The sequence below is a fragment of the Papaver somniferum genome, chromosome 1, assembly GCF_003573695.1.
Source record: "Papaver somniferum cultivar HN1 chromosome 1, ASM357369v1, whole genome shotgun sequence".
Lineage (NCBI taxonomy): Eukaryota > Viridiplantae > Streptophyta > Magnoliopsida > Ranunculales > Papaveraceae > Papaver > Papaver somniferum.
Window position 1 is genome coordinate 181,019,696 of NC_039358.1, and position 11,146 is coordinate 181,030,841.

Sequence of the window (11,146 nt, forward strand, 5' to 3'; positions counted from 1 at the left end):
AATCAACCCAATCTATCACAAGGATAAAACTATTATTAATTGGATCCTCTTTTTATCGAAACAAGTATTGTGCACACCAAAGATTATGAACCCACAAATCAGAAATCTTCAATATCTTCTTCGTCTTCAAATCTTCTTAGATCTTCAATAATAACCTGCACACAATCACTTGAATCTCTTGTGATCAATCATGCGCAGAACGGAGTCTGTTAACAATGGATTATCACAAGATCGTCTTTAGAACTAACAACAGTCTAAAGATCCCTGTCGAAACTCTGAACTAGTTTGAGTGAATCTTATATCAGAAGAGAATATTCTCAAGCATAAACAACTAGGTGCAATCAAATTTCAACCACCGTTAGTCAATCAAATCAATGAAAACAAAAGATAAACCGCAATTATCTAGTTTCCCACCAACGGAACACGCTAGATCTTCTCAATCCCAAAGAAGACTTTTAACTGAGCGGTTGTAAGAGATTTCACCTAATTAGGTTACTCTCCTCTCCGAATAGGTGGCTACACCAGTAACAACACAACAAAGAGGAAGCTTGTTGTTACGAAGGATTAGTTTGCTAGAAAGGCAAACTTCAAGTATTTATAGACATGGAAGTTTGGAAACCAAGGAATTTCCAAAACCGAAAATATTCTCAAGATATTCATTAAAGCACAAATTCGGTTTTCATAATTCCTGGAAATGCTCTATCCAAAAATAATGATCGAAATCTCTCAAAAAATCTCTAATTAGTAAATGCACATTACTAATTCTTATTTCCCTACAAAATGAAGTTAAATACCTTAATTAAAAGATTCTTAACTTATATATGTTTCGGTCCTGGGATTCTCTTCCCTTAGCTATTAAGGAATAACTTTGAACAATTATATAATAAACATTCATAACACGTGTTCAAGTATGTCGACATTCTTACTTTGTAAGTTCTCTTTCACACTTACAACCTTAAAACCAATTTTCCACACTTCCAAACAAGTTTAGAATTGACTCATATGACTTTGAAGAACTATGCTATTGATCAAATAACATTCAATCACAATCATGGGTTTATCGGTTCTACCAAAACAAGTTTAGGTTCCACCTTACATGTGAGTATTGTGCATAGTCACACTAGCTTTCCAAAATTCGGTTGACTAAGTACTAGGATCGGTTCCCCACATATATATGGTATCTAACTTATATGTGTTGTACATGTCCATAGGATCGGTTCCCCTTTGCCTAAAAACTTGTTGCACATGTTCATAGGATCGGTTCCCCTTTCTGCTATAAACCTTGTTGCACCTCATACAACGATCGGTTCCCCTTTGTGATGTACTGCACCTCTTACTAGGATCGGTTCCCCTCTCCCATGTTTGGTCAGACATAAAATCACAAACCCGATCATACCATCTCAGGTGATTACTTAAGATCGGTTTCATTAATAAAAGTCATACCAATACATAAGTCAGGCCTTTGTGAATAGTTCTACCAAGAACACAAACAAGTCGTGAACGGTTATACTCACTCACACATGTTGGTTGTTCATAAGATATGCAATGAATAATAAAACCAATAACGCCTGGCAATTTCCTTTTCGGTTTACAAACAAGTTTATGAACTTACTTCCTTAGAACACATGTAAAACATTGTTCCCTAGGATGAAATCCTCACCTCATACCCATACATAATCACAATAGCATTTAAATGATTATGGCGATGTCTTATCTACAAAGTTTAATGGTAAGCAATAAACCTCGTATTGTATTCCTTAATACTATGTCTATCTACAATTTAAATATACTTCGCAGTTTTGTTTTCAATATGCACGACTTGAAAGATACGTTAGGGAATGAAACAGTTCAAGTCAAATATAACTAACCTCAAGTGGAATGATGATTGTTGTCGTTGTAGCTCCTTGCTTCTTCACATCTTCAAGACTTCGCAATACTTGTAATGTCTCATATCCTAATACTTTCAAGCTAACCTATACGAAGTTGACTCTAGTACATAATAAAGCGACTCTTAACATGAGTTTTGATTCACTAAAATATGACAACCAAACTTGACATACCAACGCTTGGTGGGTTCAACCGAGCAATGCTCTAACAGACAAATACCCTGACATACCCAACTTAAAAAGGCGTACAATCATAAAGGCAGGACGTCAGATCTCATCATCGTATGCACGCCTCACGTACAAAGGAAGGCTTAGAAATGACTATGCTGGGGAGAAGATCGAGGATCCAATTATCTCAAAGAAAAATAAAAAGAATCTAAACGTTTACATATGTGAAAGGCAAGTCTCTATTGCTTATTCACCGTGTTTAATTCGAAAGTCATTGTATCAAGATCGTGGAAATGTACAAGGAAAATGTGGAGCCAAAGGAAAACAAGAAGGCAAATGACCCACGTCCTAAGAACTCTCCGGAGGAGGAGTCTAAAGAGGCTGGAGAATGGATAGAGTGGTATGAATATGTGAAGTTACTAGGAGGAACATTACAACCACGGTCCCACTGTTTATCGAACATTGTAAGTAGATTGTTTTATTATATAGTTTATGTTCATAATATTTTATTTTTCACTTCTAAATAAATTGTATTCAGTTCTATTTCACCAGCAAAAACATGATAGAGTAAATGCATCTTTTTCACAAACTTATTTTTGGCAGGTATAACATGCTAGGTTGTTTAAAAAGTTTAACATGGTAGCTATTTTAGGTTGATGTCTTTTTTTATAACATGCTAGGTTGATGTTGCTTGTTTTTAACATGATAGCTATCAATTAATTCTATGAGAATTCTATAAGACTTGGTGGTTGGGATTCCGAACCCCTGGCTCATTCACAACTGAGAATTTTGCAGGGCTTCGGGATTCCAACCACCTGTTCTCAGTTGATTGATTTGGTCATGGTTTCTTATATTACTCTCTTGATTTAAATCCTATCCGTGGTCTGCGTTTCATATATACTGTCACCCAGTTCATGTTATAGTTTAAGTTCATAATATTTTGTTTTTTTCTCTTCATATTATCTGTTAGAGCATTGCTCGGTCGAACTCGCATGCGTTGCTATCTCAAGCATGTTTGTCAATGTTAGTGATCAAAACTATAAGTCTTGATTTCTAGTCTACTATAGCTAAGTCTCGGACTAGGATAAAAAGTGTAGTTGAGCTCAGTAACTCCATGGAAATCATCATACAAGATGAAGAACTACTCAAGGAACTGGTGGAACTTCATCGACTAAAAGGTATATGGAGACTTGAACTTATCTATCACTCAAAAGTCTATCTACTCTATCTCCTTTTTTGAGACAAAAGTCGTTTTGCTATATAGACTTTGATTATACACATTTGCTATTTCGAGTCAAGTTTATCTCGCCTATCTATTTCTCGAAATATGTGTTGGTAAGATTTTGTTTTGGCCAAGTTCATCTTTACCTAGTGACGAAAGTCATGTTATGTTTCAATCACTTTGAAAATTGCTTTGACGAAAAATAGTTTGTGAATAACAACTATATAATAACATCCTATAAGAATATTTCAATGATTGAAATGAGAGTTTAGATTATATAACCATTGTTGGATACAAGCATTGTGTGGCAACACATATATGTATAAGTCCTTTTTCCTTGAACCGAAGTATGCGTACTTTGTTGATCAGGAAAACCAGAATAAGTGTTGTGAGCTAAGTCCGCGAACTGGCGGAAGTTCTCTTCCCGAGAAATTCTGCTAGAGTTTGAGAACTCATTCCGGGAACTTAAGTCCGCGAACTAAGTATGCGAACTTAAGTTGGTTATATCTAAAGACGGTTTTTTGTGAACTTACATTTATAAAAACTAAGGAATGGAAAATGGAAACCGTGGCTATAAAGTTCATGAATCGATTCGAGTGAATCAAATCGTTTTTGCTTCGATTGTATCTTGTGTAGATACATAAGATTTATACAATTGAACAACTCTCTAACTAGTTCATTTGAGTCATTTGAACTAGTTATGGTGAAGAAGGATATGGTTATATGAAAGTGCTCATATGGCTAACCATTTGGTTAACTATTGTTGAACCAACAAATGTACATGTTTGGGTACGGTTACACAAACCTAAAATCGTACATTTCATTTGTGTGTAACAAGCTAAGTTTTCGATCCAATAGTTGAAAGATATTAGCTTGAATCTAATCAGGTTTTCATCTGACGGTGAATATTGAATGCTTTGTTACCAAGCTAACATTGATTGCAAACCCTGATTTGAAAGACTATATAAGGGAGAACTCTAGCAACTGGGAAACCTAATCCCCACACCTCATGTGTGATACTAGTTGTATTAGCTAGAGTCGATTCTCCTTTAACCTTAGGTTTCTTCTTAAAAACCAGGTTAACGACTTAAAGACTTCATTGGGATTGTGAAGCCAGACCGATACTACTTTCTCGTAGTTGTGTGATCTGATCTTGCTGATTCTATCGTGTTGAGTACAATCGTAATGATTTGCTTGAGATTAATATCTCTGATAGGCAAGATATAAAACTAGTCACAAAAATCTTCGTCTCATCGTTTGTGATTCCACAATATCTTCTTTCGCCGCGTCGATTGAGATTATTGTGAGGTGATTGATAATACTAGGATGTTCTTCGGGAATATAAGTCTGGGTTATCAATTGGTTCCTGTTCACCTTAATTTATCAAAAGACGGAACAAAACTTGTAGGCATTTTTGTGGGAGACAGATTTATCTATTACTGTAGACTTTTCTGTGTGATACAGATTTGTTTATTAAAATCTTCGACTTTGGGTCGTAGCAACTCTTAGTTGTGGGTGAGATCAACTAAGGGAATCAAGTGCGTAGTATCCTGCAGAGATCAGAGACGTAAAGAGCGCAACTGTACCTTGGATCAGTGTGAGATTGATTGGGGTTCAATTACAATCCAGACCGAAGTTAGTTTGTAGTAGGCTAGTGTCTGTAACGGCTTAATACCGTGTGTGTTCAATCTGGACTAGGTCCCAGGGTTTTTCTGCATTTGCAGTTTCCTCATTAACAAAATTCTGGTATCTGTGTTATTTATATTCCGCATTGTATTTTTTTATATAATTGAAATATCACAGGTTGTGCGTTAGAATCAATCAATTGGAAATCCGACCTTTGGTTGTTGATTGAAATTGATTGATACTCGAACATTGGTCTTTGGTACCGTTCAAGTGATTTCTCTTGTATTCAATTAGATTCGCAGATTACTATTTGCTTGAGTAAGAATTGAATAGAGAAAGAGAGATATTAACTCTTTGATATACTTTGTTAAGATTGAGTTTAGTTGATTCTCTTGAAATTATATTGGAGTTTGTCCATACAGATTGCTCATCGAAATATTGGGTGAGGTTGTTGTACCCCCGCTTTTTCATTATCTATTATTATGAGACCTCTTGGAGATTTTTAATTGTGTACTGCACCCGATGCGCAAATACCCTGGATTCACGAAGAAAACTCGGTAGGCCACCGTTGGCAGTTATTTTGCTGTAAGTTTTATATGATAACTAAGAAATCTATCACATTTAGACAATAAATACACGTGCAGTTATACATGTCTATGATGGCTTGTAGTGTGGGGTTTCTCACGCTCTGTTAAACGTCGTGCTGAAAAACAGCGATGCGCTAGAAATCGAAAACTGAATTCCAAGACCAATGAAAGGGAATGCATCTATATATAAGATTGCACGTCATGTGGGAATATGGCATGGATGGTAAACCATGGTCCGAGGTGGATGTGGTTTACGCTCCGGTGTTGGTGAACGGCAGTCATTGGGTAGCAATTGAAATCCTCTTGAGAAAACCGAATATTCGTATCTACGATTCCCTTTACGATCATCACAATCGAAAGAGGTCACCGCAATCTGCGATGTTTTGAGGAAAACTCTTGAGGATGGAGAATGGAATTGCAACTACGCAGACTTTGATCAAGCGGTCCCTAAACAAAGCTTGAGGTGAGTTCTTTGAGATCTCGTTAGATCCGCGTTCTACATCCTAGACGGTTCAGTTGGTAATGTAAGATTGACACTTTTATTTTTATTGGTTTAGTTTCGGTGATTGCGGAGTGTATGCATTATGCTTTATCCTGTGTTTGATAAAGGGAGTTTCTCTAGACCGTTTCAGAGACGAAGATATTATTAAGGCTTATCGTAGGAGGTTTGCGGTTCAATAATACAACAATGAAAGTATCGAGGTAAGTGCATGTAGAAGAGATAGTAAAACCTTTATAGCTTATATACAACAGTGAGGCTGATGATTAACTCGGCCTAATTATTTTGTGCAGGATTATACTCCGTGAATTGGATGGAAGAGTTGACCTAGAAGACACTCGCCCTCTAAACTTTTGTAAGTTGGCAAAGAGTTTGTGGGGGTTGGGAGTGTACTCACAAAAACTCATTCTGTGCTCTCCACTTCCTACGTTCTAAATTAACCTCGGTATTAATGGAACTTTAGGAATAAATACATCTTAACCTTGATTCCAATTGAACCAGACCAATCTGAACAACAAAAAAACTGACATTTCATATGAGCGAACTACATTTTAGAATTCAGTTAACTTCTGTAACAAAAGGATGGTATATTTACGTAGCCAAAATCTTGTGGAACTATGCCAGCTTGAACCTACAATCACTGTATAGGTGGAACTAAGACAACTTGAACCTGCAATCCAAGACTAATCTATCATTTTGTAAGCAAATATTGCGGCACTTTCTACGGGTTCTACTGGTACTGCTCGAGAGTAGAATTCATCAGCTCCATGTTGACAGTAATAAAAGGTTGACAATAACAAGAGGTAACTGAAGATCTTCTTAATCATCCACATGGAACTCTTTATGTGAGTTAAGCCAAAATAACAGACGTCTTAACAATACTCTGAATGTGGATTTAAGAACTCAGGAAAAAAACTTTGTCGCGGGCTTTCCAAATTGCCAACCGAAGGAAAACTCCCATGCAAAAGCTATCAAACCCATCAAGATAATGGATTTCTTATAGAACCTACACATTCTATATATATATATGTATATGTATACAAATATAAAAGTGCCATGAACAAGACTCCAAGCAAACACCTTAAGAATTCCTAAACTGTAAAAACTATATAAATATTTTTAATCTAATGGTTATGGATGTCCAATTGATTTTCAAGGTTGCATCCGGATCCAATCCGTTGGATTCTAAATATCCCATCTGCATCCAACCCATTAACGAACGGCTCAGGCATCCATCCGCAAACATGCGGTTGGTCCCGGTTAAATCCGGGAATTACAGTCGAAATGCTCACCCCTAGTTGCAGCATGCCAGATGGCATATAGGGCAGTAAATTTGCACTCTTCCACCGTGACTCAAACAAGAAAGAGCCCAAGTAGAATCCATGGAATTGGGAAAATGGGACCAGATACTCTTTTGAAGAATCTGCTACTAGTGAATGGAAACTTTCAGATATCCTCGACCGGAAAGTAGTGGTTTTATTTTTCTCGGACCTTATTAACTACGCAATGTAATCTTCTTAATTTCGAATTTTATTTTATGAATGAAAATTAGGTGTTAGTTTTGGAATGGTTGCGATAACAAAGAATTAACAATCCTCAATCGGATCACTTAAACAAAGGTTGAACAGTAACACTACTAGTAAGCATAGGTATGCAATGTCCAGTCCAGTCTCCAGTCAAGTGTTTGGCCTAAAATACATATGAGAAAAAGTAATTCTTCCCTCACAATGGAAATGCATTGCAATGTACAAGTTACCAGGTGAAAAAGGAATTTTGCACTTTGGCTAATACCAATCAATAGGTGAAAACGAAATTTAGCACTTGGCATAATATGGGTACCCTTGGTAGTCAAGAGGAGTTATAATGAGTAGTCTGTAATTTTTAATGAGTCGTTTCAATAGCAGTGTTGTATTGCTTTTCTGAAACTGTATGGTTTGAGATTATGCTGGTGCGGTATTAAGTTTTATCAAAATATTGTGTGCTTTCAAACAAAATATACATAAAAAATAATACAAAACAAATTATCTAGAAGCTGCGACATAAGTTACATAACTCAACAACACAAAGATACCAGGTTCCCTCCTCTCAGATCTATACTTCATCAAGTTATAAAACTGTACTTCAGAACTTCGTTCTGACGGTCTAATGAAGCTCTCTTCCTCCTCCCCAAGGTGTAGAACTGATTTTCTCGAAAAACTCATCAAATAGCAGTTCCCTCCGTGTTGAACCCAAAACAGTTAGTTGTATATTTGCCTCTTGAACAACATTCCCATCCAGTTGAAAATATCAACCGCAGCAGGGTTTTAATAAAAGCATTTTCATGTTGGATCAGCAGACAAAATGGAACGAACCCAAGACAAAAAAGGTAATAAATTTCACTCACCATTTGGAGACAGGCGGTCGACATCTTCACTAAACCACTCTTCGTAATAAAAATGCGAACTACGTCCATATTGACAGTATAAATTGTTGGAAAACGATTAATAAAAAAATAATTTTTTAAAGTTTTAATAAAAAATTATAATTTATTGTTTTATTTTGTGAATGAAACTTTTTAGTCCCACATCGTGGAGTTTCCAATTTTTAGTAGTTTTAAGAAACTATATAAAGCTTTTAGTCCCACATCGGGGAGTTTTTCTTCTTAAGTTGTATTTGTCAATTATATAAAGAAATTCACTACTTTTGTAAAATCTATGGAAAGGGATTGCTCTATATTTTAGAGGGACCCCTAAGGGAAAATATTTTATAGCGTTTCTTAAGAGTTCGCGATTTTCCTTAACGGTTTTTTCGGAGTTGCCAAGCTCAAGTTGAGCATCTACTACATATGCTAGTAGTAGGTGTAGTAGGGTGTTTTATCCTGGAGATATCCGTCCTGTGAGGGCTATAGAATCACTCTTGAGTGTAGCCGGGCGCTAATGTCTTAAGGGCAACGTGTTGAACACGTGACTCACTCTGTTTTTCCAAAGTTTTGCCTTGTTGCTGTTGTGGAGATATGAGAAGCTCGTTCGTTTCGTCAATCGATCAATTCCATTATAAAGGAGCTAAGTATCAATAACTTTTGCTTATTTGAATTTTTCTTTGTTTTTGATTATTGCACACAACAATCTTAAGACATTAGTATTTGTAATAATCGAAAACGATTGATTGGTTTGTGAATCATGGATGTTAATTGTGGAGTGAAAAACAAAAACGAATTTCTGGTCAGCTGTAGAGTTTCAATTTTATCTTTTAATATAGAAGGAATTTCGATGAACCCTTTTGAAACAACGTGGTAGACATCCTGATAGTTACCCGCGTAAAATTTCAGAATTTTTGGAGTTGTACAAGTATTTGTTTGATATTTTACAAAACAGAAAAACGTTTCTGAAAAATTCTGACGAGCAGAAAATTGTTGTTAACTAAATTAATTTTTGTGGGGGTAACCATGAGTTTTTTGAAACGCTGATTCAAACGAAGTTTGTATATATAGATGTTATCTTCAAAACTCATATTTTACTTTCTGATTTGGAATTGTGATTTGTTAATAAAGGTGTCATCTCCGAGGGACATGGCTAATAGCCGCATGTGGTTGAAAACAAATCTTCCAAAGATGGCAAAGGTGAGAACATCGAACGCAACTATAAGCATGGTCTTCATGATAAAGGTATATTTCGTAAACCTGAATCCAGAATTACTTTAGTTAAGGGTGAGTGTTATGTTTGTAAAATTCCTGGCCACGCGGCAGTAAATTGTAGACAACATAAAAACCTTAATAAGTAGAAAGTTAATGCTAATTTAGTTGAAACAAACTAGAACGAGTTTGGTGGCGTGATGTCGGAAGTTATTTTAATAACCAATGTGAGAGACCAGTAGGTGGACTCTGGAGCCACCAAGAATGTTTGTTGAAACAGAGACCTGTTCACCTCCTATCATAGGATAGGGGATGTCGAGAAACTCTTATTGAGTAACTCATATGCAATAGAGGTTGCATAAAAGGAAAAGGTCGAGCAGAAGCTCATATCTGTAATATTCTCACATTGAATGAAGTTTTCATGTTCCGAGAATATGCGAAAATCTTGTATCTTGTTCTGTTGTAGATGGAAAAATATTTAAGATCTTAATTGAATCTGGAAAACTTGTTGTAACTAGGCAGTGATTTTTTAAGCAAGAGTTATAGGACTTTGGGTCTATATAAGCTTAACGGAAAAACTGATGATGTGAACGTAATTGATTCTTGTGATATCTTTGTGTGATTGATTGTTTTACGTGGTAGACTTGGAACCGTAAACTTATAAGTCAATGCTTAACTGGCTAGCATAGGCTTCGTACCCAAATTTAGTTTGGATTTTGAACACAAAAGTGAAATCTGTGAAGAATCAAAATATGCTATAAAATCTTTTAGCACAAATGTTCAGAGTAATTATAAGTCTTTAAAATTAATTCAGTTAGGCCTAGTTGACATGAGTTCAACCCAAAATCACTGTGGTAAAAGATGGTTATAACTTCCGTAGATGATTGTACGAGGTACTATCTTGTATACTTGCTTAGGATAAGGATGACGCCTTAGAAGCCTTAAGATGTATAAACTTGAAGTTGGAAACCAATTAGAAGCCTTGAACATAACAACCGTATCCTTAAGGAGATGATAATTTCCATGTTGATTAGTTCAGGATTACCTGCGGCCTTGTGGGGGGAGGAAGTCCTCTTAACTAGTATATCCTGAATAAAGTACCCTTTTAAGAATCAGATGAAACTCCATATGGTTTATGGAACGGTAGATGACCTTCTTATGAATGTGTCAAAGTGTGGGGGCGTTTGACTAAGATTGTATTTCCTCTTCCTAAAAGAACTAGATTGAAACCAAAAATGTTGATTGTGTTTTCGTATAGGGTATATTGAGTATACTTCTACAAATAGATTTTTGGTTGTGTGTTCTGATTTTTTCTGACATTGGTGTGAATATTATTACGGAATCTAGGGATGCTGAGTTCTTTGAACATGTTTATTCTAAACCTGTACCTCATTAGAGACGTGTTGTTGATCCCCTAGATTTATTTTCAAATAGTCAGAACTTATTTTAAAGGAAGATGAAGTTGATGTTGAGCCTAAGAGAAGTAAAATAATTAGACTTGAGACTTCTTATGAAACCGACTTCATAACATGCCTAGCTTAGTCCGAG